Source organism: Aotus nancymaae, unplaced genomic scaffold (assembly GCF_030222135.1).
Source record: "Aotus nancymaae isolate 86718 unplaced genomic scaffold, 86718_ANA_hifiasm-v0.15.2.pri h1tg000039l, whole genome shotgun sequence".
NCBI classification, from domain to species: Eukaryota; Metazoa; Chordata; class Mammalia; order Primates; family Aotidae; genus Aotus; species Aotus nancymaae.
Genome location: NW_026988453.1, coordinates 11366290 through 11392879, shown reverse-complemented (window position 1 = coordinate 11392879; position 26590 = coordinate 11366290). Strand labels below are relative to the sequence as shown.

The 26590-nt window shown below is 50.9% G+C and overlaps 1 protein-coding gene across 1 annotated transcript in view; it reads left to right on the top strand.

Moving 5' to 3' along the window:
- The first annotated feature begins 5375 nt into the window (after positions 1–5375).
- LOC135268227 (plexin-A2-like) overlaps positions 5376–26590 on the top strand; it is a 34611-nt gene continuing 13396 nt past the window's right edge. The window contains exon 1 of the mRNA XM_064360329.1: positions 5376–5403. The gene's annotated coding sequence lies outside the window, so the exon portion shown is untranslated. The remainder of the gene's footprint in view (positions 5404–26590) is intronic.

Genomic DNA, 26590 nt, shown 5'->3' with positions numbered 1-26590 from the left:
GCATTTGTATAATGCTTTCTGGCTCGTGAAGCCCTTTCATAGTCAGCATCTTGCAAGATGTAAAATTCAAGAAATGTTATTCTACTTTATAAAGGAGGAAACTGAGGCACCAAGAGATTTAGCCAGGGATTCTGTGACCAAATGATTAGTTTCTCATTTCGGGGGATTCTTTTAGAAAAAAATAAGAGAGGAAGGCCCTTTTCCTGACCCATAGTGCAAGGAATAGAGCAAAAGAAAGGTCCTGAGCCTCAGACTTCACCTTCCATGCCTGGAGCCCCGTCGTCCATACCCCTTCCCCCACCCCTCCCCTGAAGACTTCTGATCTTGCAAATGCCAGAGCCTTGCAAACTGTTCCAGGGACCTATTTAAATAGGTTTGGGACTGCAGTTGCCTGGGCTTCACAGAGAATATTATTCTCCCAGAGCAACACACTAGTTGGATGGAGGAGGGGAGGGAGTGTTAGGGAAAGCGGACGAGGTATACGGGGACATAAGCTCTGCTCGTGGGAGGTTTAGTGAGAAAGGAGTGAAATCCTGCCTTGTTTGATTTGGAGCCTTAACAGGCTTGCTACTGTTTAAAGTACACAGGAAAGTGGGATTTGTGGAGGGAGGAGAGGGGAGGGGAGGGGAGGGTGATGTCTTTATGAATGGTGCTGAGAATCCCGGAGCAGGTGCCCTGTTCCTGTGTCCTGGGCTGCTGGCCCCGTTGCCCGGGCTGAGACCCACCACTCTGGCATCCCACAGTCTCTCTCTTCCATTCATGGGACTTGGCCCACACACTCCAATCTGGCCTGTCAGACCAATCCCTTTGTTCCTAACAATGTGGTGGGTAGGGAAGGCTGCTCTGCTGCTGTGGCTGCCTGACAGCGTCTGCTGGGTGAAGGGGGAGGTACCTGGTAGGGAGACAGAAGGGACCACATTCCTGCCTGTCTATAGTGGCAAGCCCGGGCTCAGGGCAAATGAAAGGTGACGCATCTTAGAGTAGAAACCCATCAACTTGGTGGTGGCATCAGTGGTCTCAGCTTTGGGAGCCAGATACAAGCCGGGCAACAACCAGTGCACCCTCCAAACACTGCCTCTGACGCTGGCAAGCAGGAGCCCCCTTGGCTCCAAGGCACAGGTCCACACAGCCTCCTGAGCCCAGCTCCCAGCCGACCCAAGGCGCCCTAAATATATGCATGCACATACTGGCAGGCAGCATTCCCATGCTAAACACTGATGGCTTGCCACCCCCACCTCTAAAGGGAGCAGACTTGATGCTGAAAGCCTGCCAAAGTGTGGCTGGCTTCCAGCACCAAAAATACCTCCTGTGATCCAAGGGCTACTGTATTGGCATCTATTTGTGGGGCTGGAGCTGCTGCTGCGACAGAAAGGACTTCCCCTGGGGATGGGCTACTTGCCCATTTGGGCCTGTGCTCCTTAAAGCCTAGGAGCTTGCTTTCCAGGGCCAAGGCCTGCTCCCAGCCTGGGAAATGCAGGTGGGAGCGGCTCAGCCAGACCTGCCTTCCACAGGAGAAATACTCATTCCTCACAGGAAACATTTCTGTGCCATTCCAGAATGCTGGTGCCCTGTCCTCTCCCACTTCCCTTATTCTCTTGCTAAGTCACCCATCTAGTGACAAGCAAAGAAGAGGCCTGGGGCCTGGAACAATAATGCAGCAGTGACAAATGACTTTCCAAACGTGAGGTTCCAGGAATATCTTGACCAGGGCAGGTAGGTAGGCTGGGGTGAGCGGAGAACCCTGTTGAGTGTGCTACGATTTTCCAAAGGCGAAGGTTTGGCATAAGGTAAACATTTCCCCTTTCATTCATTTGTTCATTCATTCATTTGATAAATATCTGTTAAATATCTACAAGCCTGCTCACAAATGTGCTGTACTATGCCTATCCCTCCGGATGGAAATGAGGATGAACTACAAGGCCCTGACAGAGGACTGGTCAGTCCCCAGGGACTGTGGGTCTGACATCAGATGGACAGAATGAGGAAAAATATAGTGAAGGCCAGAAACATACAAGAAAGCTGGGAAACCTCAGAAAGATAGACAGAGCTGAGGGTATACAATCTGTAGGGTTATTGCCATACTTTGTTTAAAAATATGCGCCAAAGTGGTAATTATGGACTGTATATAGTTTCATTAAAGGAAAAAATTTAGTAAATTTGCTCTTTATAAATATCTGCATAATAAATGAATGACTACCCAATCAAAAGAATAAGGTTAACAACAAAATGTAAAGACTAGAGGCGCAGGTATACCCCCGCTGCCTCAGAGGATGTCAAATCTAAATGTGAACCCTGAACCCAAGGTTTTCTTTTTTTTTAAATTCTCAGAGCATGTTATTATAATTAGATGTTTAGCTAATAAGATCCATATGTGTTCTAGCCTATTAGGACTACATATAACAACAATCTTTCCATTTTGATGATACTGTTAAATCTTTCAATACTCTTACATATATCTATTTTAATCTCCCCAGCTGTCTGGAGAGTAAAGACAGAAATTCCCATCTTACAGATGGACAAACCGTGGCCTAGAGAAGTTAGAGGTGCTTCATCCAGGGCACATCCCAGTAGATCAAGTTAGCGTTCTTTCCATTGCTATGCTGACCACAGGTTTGTCCATAATCTCACAGGACTCAGATCTTAGACCCTGTTCAGTGGCAGTGTGGAATCTGGATGGCATCCTGCCACCCTGTCAGCGGCAATGTGTTCTCCCGCCTGTGTTCTCTCTTTCTCTCCCTTTATTCAGGAAAGGAGGGGAGGCGTGGGGGTAAAAGATGGGGTGAGTGAAGGAGTCTGTTTCATTTTATGCTTCCTTGCTCTTCATTCTAGGATTTATTTCTGGACCACAGGAGTGAGGGGGGGCAATATGAGAAAATTATTTAAATTGTATCATAATCTTCCCAAGATGTGATTAAATTGAGGCATGGGGAAGAGAGATGACCTCTTCTAGAGTCAGACAGCACTTGATTTAGAACCAGAAGCCCTAATTTTTAGCTTGGAGCTTTATTAATTACATGCCTCCAATCCTACCACTCCTGGTCTTAGGTGTAGCTGGCCAGACTCCGTGAACAAATGGGGAAGTGTTCCAAAATCTTCTATCATCTTCTTCGAATCATCTTTCTTAATAAATTGTGGTTTAGATTCAGTCTACTTAGAGATAAGAGCATGACAAGATCTACTTATAAAAAGAAAAATAATAATAATACAGGGTAAATATGATAATTCACTGGTGTTTTACCAACAATAAATGCTAAAGTAGTTTGGAGGAAAGAACAGGTCTGGATCAGGCAACACAGCTTAGACAGATTCTTTGTAGCTCCATAGGACAAAACTAGCAGTAACCAGTGAAAGTTACAGGAACACAAATTTCAGCTAATTACAATGAATAACTTTTGAAGAATTAGCTAATTTCTGCAGATGTTGGAGGAGAGCCTAGATCTTCCAGTCCTGTATTGAATGAACGATTGTTCGAGATGACTGGTTAGTCTAGATTTCCTTTTATTTTCTTCTTCCTCTCTTTCTCTCTCTTTTCTCTGGCTCCCTTTCTTCATCCCTCCCTCCCTTCCTTTCTTCTGCTCCTACTGCTCTGAGAATTTCGTGCAATTGCTTTCAGGGTTTCTGCAGTGATTTTTGTTGTTGTTTTTTCGATTTATACCACTGAGGACTGTGGCCACCAGAGGGCAGTAGAGGAAGTTTATCAGAATACTCGGACATGAGTAAACTCGCGTGCGCTCTAATAGCGAGCAGGGACTACACAAGATCCTGTGAACTCGCTGGGGGCCAGCTTGCAGGCTCCTTCCAGAGAGCAGAATCTAGAGGCTGCGGAGATACTGAGACTGTATGGCGCTTAAGGACACCGAGGCATTGTCATCCAGAATCCTGAAACCTCTCACCTTAGGTTATTAACATAAGTTGTCTTAGCGCCACCCCTCTGATTCCCCAGCCAAGCAGACTCTCTGCATAGGATATAGAAAGCTCTTCTTCCGTCCCGATGCCCCCATCCCAGTCAGGATTCACCAGACGCCCAGGATCTCTATCAGGGCTGGAAGCTTGAGATTCAATTCAGAGCAAGGCTCATTTTCTCATTGCAAAAATATTAACAACAACTTCAAGCCTTATTTGACAGCTTGTTGGCCTTTTTTTCCCCTTTAATTTACAAGAAGAGGAAATTTGCTCCCACAAATTCCAAGACTCCAGTCTCAACCCCACCAGACAAGCCGGGCTCCTCCCCACTCACCCTCACTCAAATTAAAGATGAAGAGGAGGGAGGTGTGCAGGATGTGCGCGGTGACAGGTGATGCGAATGGCGGGGAGTCCCTGTCCCTACTGCCCTCACCCATCCCGCCTGTCTCCTGAGCTCCCCCCAGACCCCAACCCTCGACCTTCTACCCCCACTGGGGGCTAAGGCAGCTGAGCTCGCAAGGCCCGGATTCGAATCCCCGGGCCCTGGCAGCATTTTCCTCGCCCCCTTGGCTACTTAAGGTGGCCGCTGGGTCTGGTGCTGAGCTGGGCGCAGGACAGGCAGCGGGGCGGCCTCCGGATGCCAAACCTGCTTCTCCTTTGTTGACAGCTTGCAGAAGAGGAAGTCCGCGCGGGCGGGGGAGGGGGCAGGGGGCTGGCGGTGGCGGGCGGTGCCAGCGGCCGGCGGGGAGGGGGTTAACGCGCGCGGCCTCTATGATAATGAGCTGCATGGTAAAATAGGGAGGCCGGCGCTCAGGGCTCCGCCGCCACCGCCGCCGCCGCCACCGCGGGAGCCGGAGCTGCCGGGCGGAGCGGCGTCCGCGCCAGACTGGAGCGGGAGGGCGGCGGAGCGCAGTTGCTGGGAATTTTTCAGCCGAGAGGGCGAGCGATCAGGAGAGAGACCCCGCGAGCTTGGGAGCGGTAGGGAGCGCGAGCGCCGGAGCCAGCGGAGCGAACCTCGGACTAGATCTGGAGAGCCAGGCTCCCGGAGGAAATGGGACTGTGAGCGAACCCGGGAGCGAGAAGGGAAGGAAGCGCCGGGATTGCTGATGTCAGAGGAGCCCGGAAAGTCGCGCTGGGAAAATCTGAAGACAGCCGGGGCTCTGCTTCTTCCCCACGAGAGACGCCGCCGGCCACCCCCACACGCCCCCTCGGCGCCTCCGGGTGCCCCCCGCGAGCCGGCGACAGCGCCCAGCCCGGCTGCCGCGGGGCGACGGAGCACTGAGGGGCGCGCGCAGCGGAGACCGAGGGGCGACTTCAGGAATACAGATAAGTGGCTGGTGGCTTGACGTGGATTTTAATGAATTTGGACTCCATGTGGATTTGGTCGTCTCCGTGATTCCGAGCTGCGAGCAGGGAGAAGGGCCTCGAGCCGCCCTCAGCAGCCGGCGGCCGAGGCGGACGGAGCGGGGACGGAAGGACCGACCGACGCTGCCGAGCTGGGTAAGCGGCCGCTGGGCCGGGCGCTCGGAGTCGGCGGCGCCCTCCGCCCTCACCCCACAAGCGCGCACACCCGCGGCGGCTTCTCCCGCGCCCCCCTCTTTGGGGTCCCGGCCCCAGGCACCCGGGCTCGGCCGCGGCGGGCGAGTCCCCGCGCGGGCTCGGCCACTTTGGCGGGCCGGAGCGCGGCGTGTGCGCGATCGCAGGCTCACTGGAGCTGCTGCCTCCCGCCCCGGGTTTCTCGGCCGGCCGCCGGCTTCCCAGCCCGGGCTGCGGGAGGCAGCAGCGCTCCGCCGCTCGCCTCCACCGCGCACCTGCCGGCGCTCTGCGGCTGTGGGGAGCTTCGGGCGGCAAAGCTGTCCCGAGAGCTGGAACCCAAAGAGGGCCTCGGTGGCACGAGCGAGACAACCCAAAGCCACTGTGGCCAGCGATCGATTTGGGGGCGTTCACTCCAGCGCTGGAGTCCCTGGTGGCGGCCGGCTGTCCCTTCCGATGGGGAATGGAGATCAGGGGAAGGGGAAAACATCATTTAGCGCGGGTTCCATGACGCTCGGGGAGAAATTCCCAGGCACGGAATGGGTCTAAGTGCTCCATCTTCCAGACTCCCTTCCCGGGGTATCGCCCAGCCGGGGTCCAGCCCGGTAGTTTGAGCACCACAGGAGTGCTGGGGGTTGAAATGGGAGTTTGCTTAGGGTCCCAGAGGCTCCTGATGAATCGTTTGAGAATATTTCCTTCCATGTACTCTTCCTTGTCCCACCCCACAAGTGAGGTAGGGATCCTAGAAAATTCTAGCCCTTTTTAGCCATCCCACAGGTAGTCTCTCTAATGCCAATCATGGTCTAGATGGCCAGAGAGTCACCAGAAACACCCATTCTAGGTTCCTGAAAAATGTCCACCTGTTTGGAATGCCCCTCGCCCTTAGTGGGACCTGCCTACTCAAACTCGGCTCTGCTCAGGGTGGGGATAGAAATAATGGGGGAGTGGAAGTTGGATAAAAGCTTTGGGGTTCTAGGTCAGTAAGGGTCTAGAAATGAGAGTGCATGAGGTGGGCAGTGGAAGTAGGAACAGGTCTCCTGTAGGAAACTAAGATCCCAGAGTGACAGTGACACACCAGTAGAAGGTAGGCAAGGGTCAGTTTGAGGGAATTGGGACTGCCAGTCATAGCTTGGGCAGTCACTTGGGGGCCCATCAGCTAGGAGGAACCCACAGAAATTTGGGGGCACATTCATCTCCTTCCATTCACGTGCACAGTGGATAAGGTTTAAGAGCGGCAGGCCAAGATGAGTATCCGGGCTGGCCTGGGCTGGACGTTTTGAGAGCAGGAGTCAGGTTTGGCTCTCCCCTCTCCCCACACAATAGCAGCCTCCCTCCTTTGCTGGGCTTCTTTCCCACCCCTTGAAACTTCACTCTTCCCTCTGGGTTGGCTTTGGATTCTGGGGCCTTCTATTGAGTGACAGAGCCCCAGGAAGAGATAACCTTGGCTGGAGGAATTCAGCTATTCCTAACTGAAATGCACGACTTTTGTGCAGTCACCCCAGAAAGCTCCTAGAGTTGCTTGCAGCCCTCTCCCCTCTGACCTCCAGGCAAGAAGAGAGAAGAATTCATTAACTTCCCTCTCTCTTCACAGAGTGCCATTTGAACTAATTACCTGTGATCTCTCTTCGGTGGTGGCCTGGGGGCTGAAGGGGTAGTGAGGAGAGAGGGTAGGGAACCAAGGAAACAGAGTGGAATCTGACAGACACCCTATCGAGGTTTTTCTTCCCCCTTCTTCCACCTGGCATCACCACCATCCCCTCCTCATTCTGGAACTTGCCCCTGCTGCCACCAACCAGTGTTACCTAAAGGAGCTATTTCCCTCCAGTCTGCAGCCGATCCTGTTCAGGGACCCGCTGATAAAGGGAGGGCAATGCAGACTGCCCCCTCTGCTCCCTCACTGTCCTCAGCAAATTGCATTAGGATGGGGCAAATTGGCTTGCAAAGCAGTTAAATGGAAATGACATTTGGAGCGATGTGCAGGGAAGATGCGGAGGAGCAGCAGTGGTGAAGTACCAGGAGATCTCCTTTACCCAGGGACCATGAGTCTGGGAAGGAAATCCCAGCTGGTCCTTCTCTTTGGCAGGGCAAAAGGACAGGGGTCCCTGGAAGCCTGGAGCAGGACAGAGGAGCTGGCTACCTTTTCAGCCCATGTCTAAATGAAGGGTATGGTGGTGTCTTACATCCATCACCCAAAAGTATGTCATTACAAGATTGGTGGCCCCCCCTTCAGAGCTGGTCTGAATACCTACCCCTGTCTCCAGAGCACCAGAAAGCATTCACCCTGCAACTCTCTTGACCATCAAAAGCTGCAGATGCGATGAATGTAAAAGTTCATTCACCATCTGTTTCACCGAAGTCTACACTTAAAATGAGGTTAAAAAAAGAAAGCCCTCAGAGAACAGCTACTTGTTTCCTAGGTCCGGTTCCCATTTACAAATACTTCTGATTATTCAGCTAATCTTTATTTCATGGGCAGGTTACAGGAAAACACAGGAGCAGGAGGGGAAACCAGTGACGTGGTTAAGTCTACAAGGCAGCCGCTGACAGCAGCCTAGACTCACCATTCTAGGTGCTATGAAATATTTATGGTGCTGGAGTTGTCAGATTGGGGGTTTTATAGTTTCTATCCTACCTCATTTTCTATGATTATCTCCCCAAGATATAGGGTTTGGTGTGGGGGAGGCATTCCTGTCTCCAGCAGCACCCCCGCCACCACCAGCTGTCTCCCTGCATTGCCACACAGCTGTCTCTGCACACACGAACTGAGGCACAATATACTTCTGTCCATCATGGCAAATGGAGAGGCCAGGAGCGCTAGCCAAGCCCCCACCCCCACCCCCATTCTGATCATAAAGAGACTGGAGCATTGTGTTACAGTCTGTTAACGAGAAATAATTCAGGACCGTCCATAGGGAAACCGGTAGAAACAGGCTTTGAGGTGCTGGGAGTTTTACAGCTCATGTTGATTCTCCCCTCACCCCCACCCCCCATCACCACCACCCCGCCCAGGGGCAGTCTGTTATCAATTCATTATATGTGAGCATTCTATTTCTACCCTTCACATATGCTCAGTTCAAACAATGATGAATGGAACTGGTTCCCTTAACAGTTTTCTTCACTTAGTTACAAAGATTTCATGCCTGATTAGAGTAAATGAGGGGCGGGTGTGCATCCACTTATTTTTTGGTCATTTCTAAAGGTGAGCCCTGTGGAGACAGAGAGAAAGGCAGTTCTTCCCAGGGTCAAACAGCTGGTCCCAAGGAGCGAGGGAGGGACGGCTGGTAAGAAGAGGACACCCCTGTCCTCCTAGGCTTAGCCCTCAGGCTCTCCTGGGCCTCATTCCCTGGCATTTGGGCATATGGAACCTCTTTATCTAGTTCCACACTGCTCCATCTGGAATTGGAGGGCAGAAATAGAGGTGAGAAAGTTCTTTGTTGGGGAGCAGGGTTCCTACCGAGTAAGAGTATAAGCGGGGAGGAGGAAGGAAGGGCACAGAACTGAAAGAAATGGCTGAGGTCTGAGCAATGCAAACGTTCTCTGCTCCTACAGTTGGTTAACCATTAACTGCCTTCCCTGCCCTGGTTCTGTCTCCCTCTTGGGTGAAAGAGTATCTCTGGGAAACCCAGAGGACCAGCAGGTGTTCCCCCATACCCACCTCCCCTCCCCAACTTAACATTCGCTCTGTCTCCCCTGTCTGCCACAGCCCCAGGCTCAGCCCCTGACCCTCACTCACCCCTTCCTCTCCTTCCCCTGCCCCAGCATACGTTTCCCACCCCCTGCCAGTTGTCCCTTTACCCAGGCATTGCTAGTTGTTTGCAGGGCAGGGTGTGTGTCAGAGACTGGGACACAGGCAGGGAGTTGGGGAGAAATGATTGAGGGGAGTGGCTGGCTTCACACAGGACTCCGTGGCAGGAGCTTTGAGCTCAGGTTATACACAGCTCTATAACCACTAGGATTTTCCTAGTGCTTCTCACTGTGGATCTGGCTTGTGGGTCCCTGTTTGGGCCCTTTGAGGTTAGGCCATGTGGTCCAAGGCCTTACCAAGGTATTCCTAGCAAGTCACACCTGGCATCCTGAACGTCAGAGAAATCCAGCAGGTGGATGGAAGATGTAGATCGATGCAGGAGCAAAGGTACACGTGGAAAGACAGAAGTCAAGACGTGGGCACAGGCGCGGATAAATGGAGAGAGGCAGGGAGACAGCAAGGGAAGACAGAGACAGAGAGACTGACAGTGTGAATGGGGGCGGACAGAGCTCAGCTCCAACACAAAGAGAAAGTGGGAAAGAGCCCTGCAGGCAGAAGGGGGTTTTCTGAGTCTTCAATGGCCCAGGAGGCTCAGGCTGAACCGGGAAGCCGAAGTAGCAGGTTATCTCCACTAGAGGGGACTCTTGAAAGCCAGGCTTGGCCCAAAACAGTGGCTTTTGTGCTTTTTTTTTCTTTGGAGAGGAAAAATATTAATAGATGAGATATATTTGAAACTCCCAGCTGTCACTTCCCAGAGACCACAACTGGTAGGGTCCTATTGCCAGTGGGACCTCTGGGGCTCTGTCTGGTTGCAGAGGATGAGAAGGCGCCTGCAGTATTAAGCAGGGGTACATGGGTTTGTGAGCAGCTCTGGAGAGGCCTGCCCCAACAGGTCCCATCCGGGGATGGGTGGCAGGGAGGGAGTGCATTCCCAACTTAGCAGGCAGTCCAGTCTGCTGACTGGCCCGCCAAAAGGCCCTTGCCATTCTTATCAGCAACAGAAGTTTCTGGCCCATCCCCAAGGCACCTTCACATAGCTTCCCATTTCCCAACTCCCTAAATGCAGATTTTTGAGAGTCTCAGGTGGTTGCAAAACTGCTCCCCAGGAGACTTTTTTTAAAAGACCTTTCAGGAACTGAATGCATGTCAACGTTGTATCGCTGATTTAATCTTTTTCTTCATATTCTCTGTGGGAGTCTTTCTCTGAATTATAATTCCCCCTTTCATTTCAGCAGAGGACAATATTGAGAGACAGCAGAGTCCAGAGGCTTTTCTCATCTAAGGAGATAATAACTGCCTAACAGGGGCATGGAAAAATATTGAAGTTTTGGGATGGGCAGGAGGCCAGAGAGTAGCAGCGTCTCTTTCAATCTGATAGCATCCCCTGATATTTCATCTCGGTTTGCTTTAGCTGAAATGTACCTGGGGGTCAGGGCCGGGGGAAGGGAGGCTAGAGAAGAAGAAAGAAGAAAAACAAGATAAATGTATCGCGCTATGAAAGTTTAATTCTGCTTTTCTTTGGCTAAAATTACTTTGAGAGATAAAAGGCGATGGAATTGCCCTTGGAAAGTTCAACTTGTCTTTCAGAGGGAAGAGGAGGCAGGACCCCAGGTTTCCCAGTGAATAGCCGGTGAATGAGCCTGCCTCCTCTGTGACCCCCCCACCAACACACACACACATCTGCTCCAAGGCTTTGAGAGGACAGAAACTTCTGACAGAGGAACCCTAGCACTTCCCAGCCCTCTTGGAGGACGTTCTCCCAGGCTGTCTCTGGTTGTATCTAAACAGTGTCCCTCTCAACCGTAGTTTCAATCTGGGATAGAGGGATAAAAGGAGGAGAGATTCTTGCCCTTTGCACTGAGCCAAATAGGATGACACTGAAAGTGGGAATTGGAATTCATTTAAGTTTAAATAAATAGGAATCGATCACCTGTGTGGTGCCAAGAATGTGGTATCTCCCTCCTAACACAAGGGTGAAAAGGTAATAGATCCTACCTTCAGGGCATTTATAGTACACTCAGGGAGTGGAGGAAGAAACTGCATAAGCCAAGTACCCCCAAATATCTTTAGTAAAGGCAGAATGGCATTAACAGTGTGTAAGACAGAGTCAGAGGAAGTGAGGGCAGACAGCTCCTCCACGCCTTTGCTTTAAGTCATGGGAGGTAAAGATTTCCAGGACAGACTCAGAGGTGCTGGAGAACTTCATGGTTTCCTGTGAAGAATGATGACTCTTTAATGCTCTCCCAGACTCCCTCCTCTCACAGCTACCCCAGCCTACCCGACTTTCTCCTCTTCCTTCTCTGAGGACTTTAAACGGGCAGTGCTGGAGTTATTTCTCTTAGTCAATATCCTAGAGCAAGCCTCCAGTGTGCACACTCCCAAGGGTTTTCATGTTGTAGTCTATGTAAATTGCATCCCTTTCTGGTACCTCTGGAGCTGGCGTGTGGAGGTCAGCGTGGTGCATCAGGAAATATTATTACTCATCCATGTTCACACGTAAGTGTCCAGAATCCTGCTGTTATGCACCTACTCTGATCTGAATGAAGTTATTAAATGGGAGGACTTGAGAGGGAAGATTTGGATTTTATCCCTACACGTTAGCTGAACAGGGGGAGTCTGTCCCCTCTTCGGGCTGCCTTTGCCCTGTGTTTGCTACCTGGAGAAGAAGCCACTCTCTTTTAAGTTTTCTGTCCATAAAGAGGGCAGAGGGATACTAATGGAGGGAGGTTAGAAGGGTGAAGATTTCAACTCAAAGATACTCTCTAATCCTATAACGGAAAGTCATGCTCTCCCTAACCCTTGACTGAGGCTGGGGGAGCCCCATCAGTGATGCTGTCAAGGAACTAACCCCTTACTGGGAAGCACAGAGCTAAGGCCATACTCGGGCTTCAAGAGGCCTGTGAAACCTTAGAGATTCTATACCTTTAAGAATGGGTCGGGTGCGGTCGCTCACGCCTGTAATCCCAGCACTTTGGGAGGCCGAGATGTGCGGATCATGAGGTCAGGAGTTCAAGACCAGCCTGGCCAACATGGTGAAACTCCATCTCTACTAAAAATACACAAATTAGCCGGGTGTGGTGGCACAAATCCTCTGTAGTTCCAGCTACTCGGGAGGCTGAAGCAGGAGAATCGCTTGAACCCGGAAGGCGGAGGCTGCAGTGAGCCAAGATCGTGCCACTGCACTCCAGCCTGAGTGACAGAACAAGACTCTGTCTCAAAAAAAAAAAAAATGATGTGGGTATGCGTAGTTTTGTATTTCTGAAGAGAAGGAATTCTTGCCCCTCCCAATGTGAGAACCACTAGATTCCAGTCTCCAGAGCCTCTCCTCGCTGTAGCTTCTGCTTCTGCCCTAGTGGCGGAATGGGGCTTCGGATGAGGAGCTGTAACCCCAGAGCCTCTGAGAGTGGCAGACAACTCACTCACCGCACGAACAAGAGCATGCCAGGGACGGCTCAGAATGTCAGGGGAGCCCATGGCCTGTGATTGCTCTGTAACTCTGGGCAGGCCTTTTTACCTTTGAGCAGGGGCCAGAGGCAGCGGCCGGCCAGGCAGCGTGCTCCACCCTTTAAGGGAGAGCGGGGGAAGGGTCAGGAGTAGAGGAAGGGGTGCAGAGCCCTGCCTTGCCGGGGAGAAGCAGGAGGACCGGCGGGCAGGCAGAAGTGGCGAGAGGGGATGTTGCCGCTTTGAAGTGGTTTCCTGGTTCATAAAAGCGAAAGGCCTCCGCTGGGCTTGGTAAATATTACGTTGGCCTCTGACCTCCCACCTCCCCTGACTGCTCCCCCGGCTTCCCATTTTTTTCTCCTGAGGAACAAAGATACCTGAAGGAGAAGAGGCAGTGTTTTGCATGTCACTGAGAACGGGGTTCTTAGCGGGAGCCCAGCCCAAGCCAGACAGGAAGACCCAGGCTCCGTCCCTGTCCGCAGGCAGGAGGCCCCAGGTGGGTCAGCACAGCTCTGCCTCCAGGTCTCGCTCTGTGGTTTTGGGCAGTGGTGTTTTTCAGGAGCAGGGCCGACCGGGGATTTCACGGTGCCCTGACAACACTGCTGCCCCACCCTCACTCCAGCTGCGGAACCCTTGCTGACAAGTCCCTTCACCCTCTGTGACATCAAAACCCAGGCCACCAGGTTTCCTGTAAGGCAAACACCCGCCCCCTGAGGTTTACCTGGAAATGAACAAAACTTGCGTCTACCGCCCCATGCTGGTGACCCCCAGGGGGTCAGGTTCTTCAGCCTTCTGGGCCCAGAGACTTAGAAAGGTCTGAACCGCTTGTGGAGCTGGCAGCCACTCCCTGGCGCCTGCCTGCAGGAGGTTTAGGCTCCTCTGAGACTATTGAGAGCAGATGGTCAGGAAGAGCCTGGTGTTAAAGAATCAGGTCCTAACAAGCAGGAGCTGAGTGCCTGTCTTCACACTTGCAGCCCTTCCCGCTTCCTAAGGCTTCTCACCTGTGGACCAGTGCTCACCCTCCATTTGTTCCCTGGTCCCAGGAGGGAGGTAAGAGGTTAGTTATGCTCTGGTAGAATTGGCTCCTGCCCCTTAGCCAGCACCTCGGTTTCTCCGTCTGTAGAATGGGATGAACACTCAAGCACTCGCACCTGTGTTTGGTGTCTGGCGCCAGGCCCAGGAAGAGGGTGTTAGGGGAGTTGGAAAAATAACAAGTGTTGCAAACAGGGAAAAGTATTCGAAATCTTGGAACAGGTAGAAGCAGCAAAACTAGGGTTATTTTTCCTCCCGCTCTCCAAATTTGTTTGGAATTTTCTGAGAAAGAATAAGATTTTAGTTAAAGAAACTCTGTATGCTAAATTATAAAGGGCCGAAGACTTGCTGGAGACTGGAAATAGCGAAGAAAGCCAGCAGGGACCCTGCGGTGAGGCCGCATTCAGGGCTTGTGGCCAGCATGTAGCCAGTGGGATTGGAATTTCAATTCTGACTTTGCCACCCTTGGGTTTTTAGTGCCTTCAGCTCTAAGAGTGGAGATGAATGACCGAATGACACTGTCACGGGACTGGTACATTGGCGCTGCTGTGGGAGTCAACCCTTCACGGAAGAAGGAAAGGCAGAGCCCATGGGCTTGCATCTCTCCTGCAGAGAAAGCTCCTAGGGGTGGGGACATGGATGGAGCAGATACATCACAGAGTGTGTTAGGAGTGGAGTCCAGGAGCTCGAGCTGGACCCTGGGGCTCAGGGATCAGATCCTTGGTAGCACTGATCATCCATCAAAACATAGCAGGAAGTCTGGGGAGAAGCATCAGCTGCCTTCTAGTAGATCAAGAGGCTCCCCAAGCCCTGCAAGGAGCCTTGTGTCTGTTGGAAGTGCAGAGTGTGTGGCAAGGGGCCTGTGAGAGGAGAGTCCTAACCACCCACAGCACTGTCCAAGAGCCTGCTGCAGAAAATGGGGGGTGGGGGCAAGATGCCTTGATTTTCCTTTCTAAATATTATTTTTTAAGAAAGAGTTTGAATTGCAGAATAAATAGGTGTTCAGTGTAGAATACTTGGGAAACGTGTTTGAGTATTTGATGGTAGCTTTTATCCAGGCCCACAGGATGGACGTGAAACCTAAGTCCAAACTGGGTAAGTGCATTGCCCTGGTCACACAGCAAGCTGCCATTCATTGCCCTCCAATTGCTAGGAGGTTTGCTTGTCCCAGCCTTGTCTACCACGCTCTCTTGATCTGCCCACTGAGTCACCTTCTCCTTTCCAGTCTCTTGTCCCCTGCACTGTGCCCAGTGACCTCTCCCATCTCTATCTCCCTTGGTTTTGAGCAGACAGGCATCTCCCGATGAAGCAGTATTCCCTGTGAGAACTGACCTCTCCTCTTCTCTGCCCATCTGCCGGCCCTTAGCACTCACCACGGCCCTTCCATGGTGCTGGGTAGTGTGGTGTAAAAAGCCCCCCTCCTTTTAAATAGCTCCAACCAGCTTTCCTCCATCCACAGCAAGCCTTGATATTTGCACAGTCAATGGCTCTGGCAAGGCCAAGCTGCCCCTCCCTCCCTGAGAGGCACTGTGGGCACTGTTTGTGTTTCAGTCTCTATAGACTCAGCATTCACAACTTGAAGAGGCTGAGACAATGACCCAAGCAGCTGCCTGCAGACTGTGCTGGCTGGGAGGCGCAGAGAGCTCCAGTCTCACGAGGCTGCGAGGGAATGAGAGGCAGGGAGGGTCAGCCCAGCCTGGGTTTGCACACCATGCACCTGGGAGCATTCTCAGGCAGCTGTGGCTGACCTGGAGGGACTGAGGGGGGCTGGGATTCAGAGAACCTGGTCTAGGCTGCCCGATTGACTTCCACTGCATGCTCACAGCTTCCTTGGCCAAGTTTGCCACCAACTGTGCAGTCCCTGGGGGCTTGGAAGAAAAAGTAGGGCCATGGGGAAGCAGCCACGTCTGGCCCAGGGATGGGAAGAGGCAACATTTGTCTGCTTAGGGAAAAATAGGAAGCTTCACCTGGGAGAAGAAAGGCACATTCCTTGCAAGGAATTTTAAAGTTGGTGCAGCATAATTTCATTTGACTGAACCAGTGCTTGTAGTATATCCATATACCGAGTATGATGGGGGGAAACAAGTCATTTTCCAGGCTCTTGAGGAGGTTTCAACATGGCAAGAGAGGGTATGAACACAAATCATGGTCCTGCAAGTCACAAGAAGACAGGAGGAGAGAAATTAACCAGAGCTATCCCAGCCTGGAAGGGGCTATCTAGGGAGGAAATGGTCTCTACATTAAGGGAATTCAAGCAGAGGCTAGAAGATGGCCAGATCTCGAGGAGAGATGTCTGCATAGAGCAGAAAGATACCATAGCTGATAGCTGAGGTCCCACCCACCCTAAATCCTCTCTGCTGCTCAGTAAATTCAAATTCAGTGGAGGAAAAGGCTCTGTTATGAAGTGAAGTGTCAGGTCCATATGACTGAATTCCAGAGTAAGTAAAGTTGGTTCTCATACCTTTAGGCCCACGGCAGTCTCCTCTGAGCAGGGTGACTGGAAGGCAAGGCTGAGATTAGCCCTGGTCTCCTCTGGAGTTAGAATTCTCCTAATCATGTTGAAATTAACACTCCCTCTACAAGCAGGGGCAGACCACTCTGAACCGAGATTTGGTCAATTCTCTGCTTGCACAGCTCTAACTTCTAATCATTGTCATAAACAGGACGGAAGCAGCTGCTCACTCCAGTCTATTATCAGCTTGGTTGGAGACAGAGAAATTTAAATGACAGTAAGATGCTTAGCAAAGAAACGAAAGTCAGTGTTAAAAATAAGGAAAACAAGACAGCTTGTTTCATCGAAATAGAAGGGTTATTAAACAGCCCTGAATTAATCAGTGATCTGCCACTGTCGGGAATTGAAGAGCAGCAGGGCCAGGGCTGAGAGCTGGAAGGAGATGGGTAAGGAAGAGGAGTCTGAGCTAGGTAGGAGCCTCCTGCATGCTTGGGCTGGCTGCAGGGACTGCAGAGGTCTTCAGAGGGGTTGCTGGCGGCTAGCATTCTTGCCTACAATAAAGGGCCGGCTGGGGAGAGGGAGACTGGCACAGTGGTCGCTCCCTACAGATTTGTGCTTTTGCATCCTTTCCATCTGCCACCACCTGTGCAAGCCCCTGGGACCATATCCAGGCCTCAGCCCCTCCCCAGCCCTCCTTCCCACCCACCAGAACTGGGCAAGAGCCAAGTGGCATTCAGTGGATGGCCAGCAGCTCCCAGCCCCAGGCCTTTTCCTCTCAAGGTTCACAGGGGGTCCCCCAAGAATTCAACTGAGTCACAACTCCTTAGTCCCCACCTCCATTTGCAAGTAGTAACAGGATATCTCCAACTATGGGCAGAGTCTTGCTTATGTGCAGGCGGAGAGTGTCCTCTTGAGTAAGTGATCTCTTCCGAGATATAGATGCCAAGTTGGTGGCACCTGCAATGCAAGGCAGCAGAGAAGCAAAGTGACATGTTTAACTCCAGGAGCCCCCCAAGTCCAAGTCCCACTTTCACATCTGGTGCCTTTGCCAAAATATTCAACCTCAAAGATACCTAAGTCCTCTCACCTGACTGGCAATGCGGATGCTGCTCTCAACCTCACGGGCTTGAGGAAGGGGCACATTAGTGGGATGATGCATAGGAAATTTTTAGGAAACTATAAAATCACTGCACAAATGCTTGTTCATATTACGCTGGGGTCCTTTGCAGATTCAGAGCCAAACATCAGAAATGTTTTCCAGAGGGCATGGAATGCATCTGGGAGGGGAGCAGACAGACGTGCTCACACCTTCGTGGGGGTGTGGAGGGAGGGCGGGTGGCCCGGCACATCTGCGTGCACATGTGCCTTCATCCGGCGTGGGACATGTTGGATCTTGAGTCAATCACTCCAGGAGCATTTTCTTTGCTCCTTGACCTCCACATTCTTTCTCCTAACCCCTCCCTCCCGCTTCCCTCCTGGGTCCCTCCTGGCTATTTACCCTTTTCCCCTGCTTCTCTCTCACACCCCATTCATCATCCACGGCCAGATTCTCACTCAGGGAGCTCTTTTCATCTCCTGCCCCAGGTCCTCCCTCCCAGGCCTGCCATTCCCACCCTGCTCCTCATCAGCACATTCTTCTCCCTGTCTCAGCCTCTCTGAAAACTGCGCCCTTCACTCTCCCTCACAGTGGGCTGAGGGATCTGAGAGGTACGGGGCTGGACTGATAGGGCCTCGAGGATCTCAAATGTCTATTTCCTGTGCTCCCTCACCAAGGGGCTGATACCACTCCAGGTGCTTAAGGGTCCTCCAGGCCAAGTGCCTGCACGTCTTGGCACAGAAAAGGCCTTTAAGTGGTCAGACCTCTGTCTGGAGTCCCAGCCGCCCCTAGTTTCCACGTGCCCCTTTAATCCAGCTCTGTGGCACTCCCCTTGCTTGGTGTGTGTGAGTGTGAGCGTGCCAGTTACTTAGGAGAAGCTGCCTGAGAGCTAAGGATCTCTTCTGCAATCGCTGAGAGTCTCAGACAAAGAGAGAAAAGTAATAGAAACTGCAGGTGGGAAGATACAGGGTGGGGACACAGCCTACTTAAGAAGCTTCCTCCTGAAAAGGAGTTAGAGCTTTTTTATTGGAAGGCTGGCTGTTGGTTCAGAAAGGCACTGGAGCAAAAAAGAGGCAGGAAAGACAAAGAAGGAAGAGGAACTTCATTCTGTGTACCGAGGCGGACCTATATGGGAAAGGCCCAGAGAATGCAAGGCCTCAGCCTAGCGAGCTGGTATCTCAGCATCTCCTCCTCCTCCTCAGGACCGGTTTTCCGCTTTCCTCCTCTACGCCCTTCTGTGCTGCCACAAGTGCCTGGGCAAACCAGCAAGAGCAACACAAGTGGTCCTGAATCACCCCAGGGCCACGAGAGGAGGGTTGGCCTGGACGTCATGGGACCACCGAGAGAACTGGTAGGAATGGCTACTCAAGAGCTCAGGTCAGCGTGGGGAGAAGGTGGGACCAGCAGCACCCTGTCTGTTTCTTCTGAGAGAACTGGATCTCGGGAGGCGGGTGCTGGGTCACACGTTCTGCTACACGATGATCACTGCTCTCTCGAGCTGAAACAGAACCTCAGAGTTTGTCACCATCATACAAGACAGCCAAGGAGACGATGTCCTTGCACAGTTTCTCCAAAAGCAGAAAGAAACACAAGTAACTGGTGTTTACTCAGAGCTCTAGAGTTTACAAAACAATTTCATGTCCATTATCCCATTGATTCTCACCACAACCCTGTGAGGTGTCATTTTACAACTGAGGGAAGTGAGGCTCCAAAAGGTTTAATAACGTGTTCAAGGTCACCGAACTCATAAGTGATAGAATGAGACTTGAGCCCAGGTCTGTCTCCAAAGGCCAAGGTCTTTTCTCTGCACCATCCAGCACTATGAGTTTGACCTCCTTGTTGAAGACCCTGTTCTGAAAACTTAAAAGGGGACGTCCCCCATCACCAACCCCACTCTGTTGGAATTTGTCATTTTTTATTATCATATGCTTTTTTTTTTTTTTTGTCAGTCTTGCTCTGTCACCAGGCTAGAGTGCAGTGGAGCAATCTCGGCTCACTGTAACCTCCGCCTCCCAGGTTCAAGCAATTCCCCTGCCTCAGCCTCCTGAGTAGCTGGGACTACAGGCATGTGCCACCACACCCAGCTTTTTTTTTTTTTTTTTTTTTTTTTTTTTGCATTTTAGTAGACACAGGGTTTCACCATGTTGGCCAGGATGGTCTTGATCTCCTGATCTTATGATCCACCCACCTTGGCCTCCCAAAGTTCTGGGATTACAGGCATAAGCCACCATGCCCAGCCTATTATATGCTTTTTATGTGGTCTGTGATGTTATATGGTTAGTGGCTCTGGAGATCTCTTGCAAAGACTTTTCCTGCACACGTCTGGGTTATACATTCTTCAAAGACAGAGCTGGTATCTTCCCATTCTTCTCCATCTTTCTTCCCTTCTCACCCATCTAACCTCACCCAGTAGGCTCAAGACGAATAGCCAGGATCCTTCCCAAATGGTTCACCTACTTCTTCACTACCTCCTAAAGATCAGTCATGACAGATCCCTGAGCCAAGCGTATTAGTTCAAATCATTTCTCGAGGCAGCCTAGCAGGGACAGTGTCCGCTGAGGAAAAGCAAATGAGCAGCTGGGCCCCCCCTCTCGCTGCTCTGGACAATTCAGGCTGAGCACGATATTGAGTGGAAGTTATCATGCTAGCCCATCACAGATACCAAGACGCATGAAATACTGTTCCTGCCTCCAAAGAGCCTCTAATTCAATGGGGAGATAGGAAACAGTCACATAAAGGAGACAGTCAATGCCGCAATGTAGTGTGTGCTACAATCAGTGTGTGCTCAAACCAGCAGTTTTTAATTGACTTTGGAGGAGAGAAAGGAGATTGGAGGTGGAGAGGGCTTAGGGGGTTTATGAGGCACTGAAGGATGGGCTGGGTGTGGATAGGCAAGGAAGGAAGTGGAAACAAGCTTTCCAGGGCAGGGTGTTTTGAGGACTCAACAGACCAACCAGTTTGTTGGGAGAGGAGTCACTCTGGGAGAGGTGGGCAGTGAGGTTGGAGAAAGACAGAAGAGCCAGCTGGGGAAGGACTGGGACTTGGGTGCTTAGCAGTGCTGAGTCTATCCGGACAACAGCAAGGGGCCATAGAAGGTATTTCCATAGGTGAATTTCGTACCTTGGCCATGTGCCTGGCAAAGTTAGACAATGAGTCTGAGGCACCAGAAATGAGGCAGCACGAGACAACTTGCAGGAGATCGGTGGCTGGATCTTGGCTGCCAATGGCTTTCACCAGGGTCTGTCTCAGGAAGGCCTGGATGGTGACAATGTGACTGTCTTACAAATATTATTTTCAGGGAGGTAGAACGGGGATTCCTGGTGAAGAGTCTCGCCCTTTAGGGGACCCTAACTTCTGGAAGCGAGCAGTACTAAACACTGCACATCATCTGGCACTAATGGCCACTCTCCCTGAGATGGAGATGATGCATCAGGGATCGGGAACGATCCTTGTCCCTAGAGCACTTCAGTGGCGGGCCACGTGAGGCCACTGAAGGTAGAGAGGAAGGTCTGCAAAAGAAAGCGGGAAGTTCTCTCACCTGGGTCTCCTGGGAGCCATTAACATTTTTCTTCAAGAAGAAAAAGATGTGGACAGCTTCAAAGGAGAGTAAGTGGGATTTTAGGGTCAGTTCGTGGACTGAGAGTTGAGATGAATGCCTGGTGCTTCGTTCTGGCTTTTTCTTACTCCCTCCTTTGTTCCTCCTTTTCCCTCCCACTAGTGTAAATTAGAGCAGTGTCATTATTTTTTGAAAACGTTATGTTTAATGGCAGCATAATATGCCATTAGATGGAGTGACTGTAATTTATTTAACCATTTAGTTGAGTACTTTTTAAGCTTGCTCTCCTGCCCCATCTCAACCTCGATGAGTCCCTGGCTTTCCCTTGTACAGTGAAGACAGGAGGAGAGACATTTCCAGACTCTTTGGAAAGATCATTTGGAATTGCTCTGAAAGGCGGCTGCCAAGCTAGCAAGGCTCTTGCCACAAAACATGCCTGGATTCTACCTGGTGCTTGATACCCATGGCTCCTGTGTGCTGCATCCCAGCACTGCCTGGTTACCAAAATAAAGGATCAGCTCAGGGTAGACATAAACGAAACTGTGGAGCCTCCAGTTTTGACCTTTAAAATAAAGTCCTTGCCAAGTCTTACTTAACATTCTGGTGAGTTCTCCCAGACCAGTGATAAGAAGATTTGGCTGAAAAATACGTCTTAAAAAATCCAGGCAGTGTAGAAGAATAGGAAACGCATGGGCCTCAGAAATCTTGGCTTCCTAGCTGATACTTGTCAAGTTAGGCTTCCTGAGACTCCATTTCTTCATCTTTGAAATGGGGATCGTCCTGCTCACCTTGCAAGGTAATCACACAACTGTGGGTGGCATATACAGGGCGTCTAGCATAGCACCATGTAGCAGGTAGTTAATAAATAATAATAATAATCGTAGTAGCTACTCTTCATTGTTTTTTTCCAGAGAACAAATGAGAGCGACTCATGTGGCCATTAGAGTATGAGGCGTGCTAATATGAGTCTTGACTTGGCTTAGCAAAGCCATATGCCTACTCTTACTGCCTTTTCCCGCCTTTGGAAGGAGCCTGAGAATTCCTTTTCTGTCCTTTAATCCCATAATGTCTACCAGAAAAGCAACTCAATGGATAAGATGGTGTAAATGGGGTCCTGTTAGAATCACGGAAGAGGCAGCATGACCTTTCTCGGACTCCCTTAGCACAGAAGGCAGGCGTGCTCCCAAGGCCTGCTTCTTATAGCGTCAGACGCCTGCTAATTTGGAGAAATTCTTTCTGACGCAGTGGGAAGGTGGCCATGGCAAAGCAGGGCTCCTTCCTGACCCTCCCCCAAAGGGGGTTGAAGGGGACAGAGCCTACGGAAGGGGGAGCAGGGGACGGGGGAGCAGGGAAGGCAGCTGCTTGAAATTGATTGCTCTTGTAGTTCAGTTTATACCATGTGGCTCTCTCAGCTCTGCCCGGGTGGCGACCTTTAGATAATAAAGGGAATTCTGGGAGATTTCTGACAGGCCCATGACATATGGGGCAGGTCTGCAGGGTCAGGCGGTGTATCTCCCTGCTCCCGGCCCCAGGGTAATGAATCTTGTTTTGACTTTGCAAAGCCAGCTCAGCCAGTGCCCCAGAAAGAAACAGAGCCCCTACCAGCCCCTCAGATGAGTGCACATCTTGGGACCCTTCATAATTCAAGGATACAGCTCCAAACTTTTATAGCCTGTGAGTGGAGAGGACAAACACTGCATGTTTTGCTAAGGCCCTGGGAGAGCTGGTGCAGTTTCCAGGGCTCCATCAGAGCCTACTGGGAGACCTGGGGAAAAAAAACAACAGAAATCTCTCCCTGACGTGAGAAGCAGTGGTCCCAGGACAGGGCCTGTGCCTGGACGAGGAGCCGGGGTGGGAGCTGGGGAGGTCTCTCCTTGGGTCTGGCAAGTGGCAGATTCACTCTTCTGGGCCGGAGATGCAAAAAAAAAAAAAAAAAAAAAAAAAAAGGGAATGGGTGGCGAGGGGTAGGGTCCACTCTGCAGGGAAAGCAGAAATCAGCACATCCTAATTCTCATCCCGAAGCTGTCAGGGGCAGAGCAAATGAGTTCTCTGGGCTACTGTTTTCTGCTGGGTGAAGGCAGCAGGAGTGAGGAGGAGCTCCTGAGGGTTGATAGCCGCCCGTCTCTGCAAATGTGCGTGTGCATGCACACCACACCCCTCATCTTTAAAAAAACAATTTCTGAACCAAGAAGTTTCAGTGCCTTTCTCCTCCCTGCTGTATTAGTTTGCCTGGGTTGCCATAACAAAGTATCACACATCGGGTGGCTTAAACAACAGAAATTTCTTTTCTCCAAGTTCTGAAACTGGGAAGTCCAAGATGAGGATGCCTGCAGGGTTGTTCCCTTCTGATGTCTGTGAGGGAAGGAGCTGTTCCAGACCTCTCTTCTAAGCTTGTAGATGGTCAGAGGAGGATGCGGGTGTTTCTCTTTACGTCACCTGGCCTCTGTGGGTGTCTGTCTCAGTCTCCACATTTCCCCTTTTTTATAAGGACACCAGTCATACTTATAAAATCTGAACCTGATTACCTCTATAGAGACCCTGTCTCAGGGACGGGCGTCGTGGCTCACACCTGTAATCCCAGCACTTTGGGAGGCTGAGGCTTGAGGATCACTTGAACCCAGGAGTTCAAGATCAGCCTGGCCAGCATGGGAAACCCCATCTCTAACAAAAAATTTCAAAATTAGCCAGGCATACGCGTGTGCCTGTGGTCCCACAGATCCCTGTGATTCCTAAGGCTGATGTGGGAGGATCGCTTGAGCCCAGAAGGTGGAGGCTGCAGGGACCTGAGATGGAGCTACTGCACTCCAGCCTGGGAGACAGAGCAAGACCCTGTCTCAAAAAAAGAAAAAAACAAAAAAAACTATAATCACAAAAGACACCATGTCAAATAAGAACACATTCTGAGGTACTCAGGGTTAGGCTTCAACACAGGAATTTTCAGGGGACACAATTCAGCCTTTACCTCTATCTCCCCCTTTCTTGCCAATACCCAGCCCCTGCACCTGTGCCCTGTTACCCTGCCTCTGTCCACCATTGCAGAGACGGAGGGTCCCTCACTGTCACGCACGTATATGGGATCCAAGGGCCTTGTCCGAAGCTGAGAGCCGCACACAGCTCCCCTCTCACAACCCCTGCTGCCTCACCGGCTAAAGTATGGCTTCTTTCCTCGTTACTGATAGGGACTGTGAGAGCCTCCCCAAATTTCCATCTCTTACTCCTTGACTATTAGAGCGTGGATGTAGTTTATCCCACCTGTGAAGGGAATCACATATCTGAAGACAAGCAGGAGATCCACCTTCTCATAGTGACAGAGGGTGACTGAGTAGAAATTGTCACCCAAATTTGTCTTGATATCTCCTGGAGGGGCCACAGTATCGTCTGCGTCACCTTCACAGAGAAGGCTGCCAAAGGTGCACACAGGCAGAGACCTGTTTTCCTCCCCTCTCTCCTCCCACCTTCCTTCTTCTCCACTCTGGGGCAAGGTGTAGCCACTCAGCTTCACACAACCGCACAGAGTCTAGGGAAAAAATGACATTCGATTAATGAAGCAAACGCAGCTGGTACAGAAGTGACATCTAAATTGTTCCTTTGGTCCCGTTATTTTCCGTAGGAAATTCTTTCTCTCCTCACCTCCCTCCCCTTTTCCCTTTAAATCGCGTGCATAAAATACGCTAATAACAATCTACGGTGTCTGTGCATGAGTGACAGCTGAAATAAGAAAAAGACTAATCGTACCTCCTGCAGCCCTGTCACATGGAGATTAAATGAGTCTCTCTCCCCACCCCCTCCCTGCTCCCCACCCCCTGGCCCCCACTCTCTCCTCTCTCTCTCTCTCTCGGTTCTCAATGAGAATCATGGGCATTTGAATAATAATATTATAGACACCATCAGGGTGACAGTGGGGAAAAAATCAGCTCAAACCCATGATTATTCCTTCACTCTAATAATTATTTAAATACCAGATAACTCCTTTCACTCTAATTGAGGCCTTTCAGCTGTCGGCATTACCCGGGGCTTTCGCGTTCGCCCTCTCGCTCACCTTGTGCTACCCAACGTGCCTGGACTACCTCTGAGGTCGGTGTTAGACAGAGCGACACGCGGAATCTTGCACGTACAGCTCACAAGGACTATGAAGACAGGTGCTTCAGTAGCGTTCCACCCACAAGGACGAGGTGGGGCCGCAGACTCTCACAGTTAGACATTTTATTCTCACAGAAATCTTGAACCAAAAGGAGACTTCTGAGATCATTAGGACCAATCCCCTGCCTCTAGGTAAACTTATTCCTGGGCAGCTTCTAGGATAATTCAATATCAGAAAATTTCAGAATCTTTCATTGCCAGTATGCTCTGGTGATCCTCTCTAGACAGAATGTCCCCTTAATATCTAACTTTAGTCCCTTCTGCTGCAGTTCTAACTCTCTGGGAAGAAGGAACTTTCTGTGCATAGGCTAAATCTGACCTGTCCATGGGGTTTGGCACTGGGACACCACAGACCCCAAGTTACAGTGTGAGTGATGGTCCTGAGTGTGACATGTGCCTGGGCCTGCCTGGGCCTGGAGGAGGACAGAGGCAATCATTTTCTCCAACAGGGAAGGGAGCCATTCGGACATGTGTCTTTCATTCATTCTGCCCCTTAACCCACCCCTCTTTGAATCTGCCCTGAGGATTACCTCCCTGTCCAGGCCCAGTGTACTCACTTCTGCGTATCACGGGACCACCATCAAAGGCACCTACTTCCTTCCCCAAAATAGAACAGCGTGAAGGCAAAACATGACCAACTCCCAGGACCCTTCCCCCTACAACAGAGGAAGCGCCAGACTTTCTGTCACGAGGTCTGGGTTCAGATCGCAGCCTGTTTCTGACTCATTTTGAATCGCCCTGGTCAATTTCTTTCCTTTCTATGGGCTGTGGTGTCTTTCATATTAAAAGAAAAAACATAGTGGGTTGGAATAATCTTATAATCTCCCTCAGCATTTATCCAGAGTTCCCACTTTAAAGGCACTACTCATTAGAAGGAAGAGCTGAAGAAGACGGACTTCTCTCTACCATGGGAAAGGAAGGTTAAGGGACTCCCAAGAACAGCTGGTAATTTCCCTGACTTCACAGCCCTCGTTTTCATGCTCATCTTTTCTCTGCCTGGCTCCTCAGGGTGTGTGAGGCACCTAGCAGGTGCAGTAGTAATAGTAGACACCCTTTGCTATTACTTTTATGAAAACTATTAGCTCCAGGATGGTGCTGGAGGTGATGACGATGTCGATGACGGGCTTGTTAGGAATGTAGTTAGTGGCGATGGTGGGGCTACAGATGGACCCCTGGGCATGCAAGCCACCAACGTGAACTTTGACGCATTTGGCGAAATCGTGTTTTTGAATCTAAATTCTCTTTCCACCAGCTCCTTTTTCTATAAGAGGAAGCCAAGTGGAAGCGTACAGACATGTGCACTCAGATCGCCTGAAAAGCGCAACAGGTGAGGGTAGCAGGGAGGAGGGAATCCTCATTGAGCTGAACTGGAAATGCCTGATTGTCATTTCTTTCCTGCTTTGCCACTGACGCCCGCAGCAGCTGATCAGGAAGGTATCAGATGCCTTCACTTGCTGTCACTAACACCTGCCTCCTGAATCCTGATTGGGGAGATGGTGTCATCAGGCCTTCCACATAAATATTTAGTGGCACTTGCTTCCCAAAGAGGCAAGTGTGGCCTCTCCTCGGCATCAGGAATGCTCTGAGTTACGTGTCCTGGGAGACTCTGTTGTTTAGGCAAGAGTCCCGGAGTAGCATCAGGGGAGACTTGGAGTGGAGAGAGGGAAACTGGTGGAACAGAGACTAGGCAAG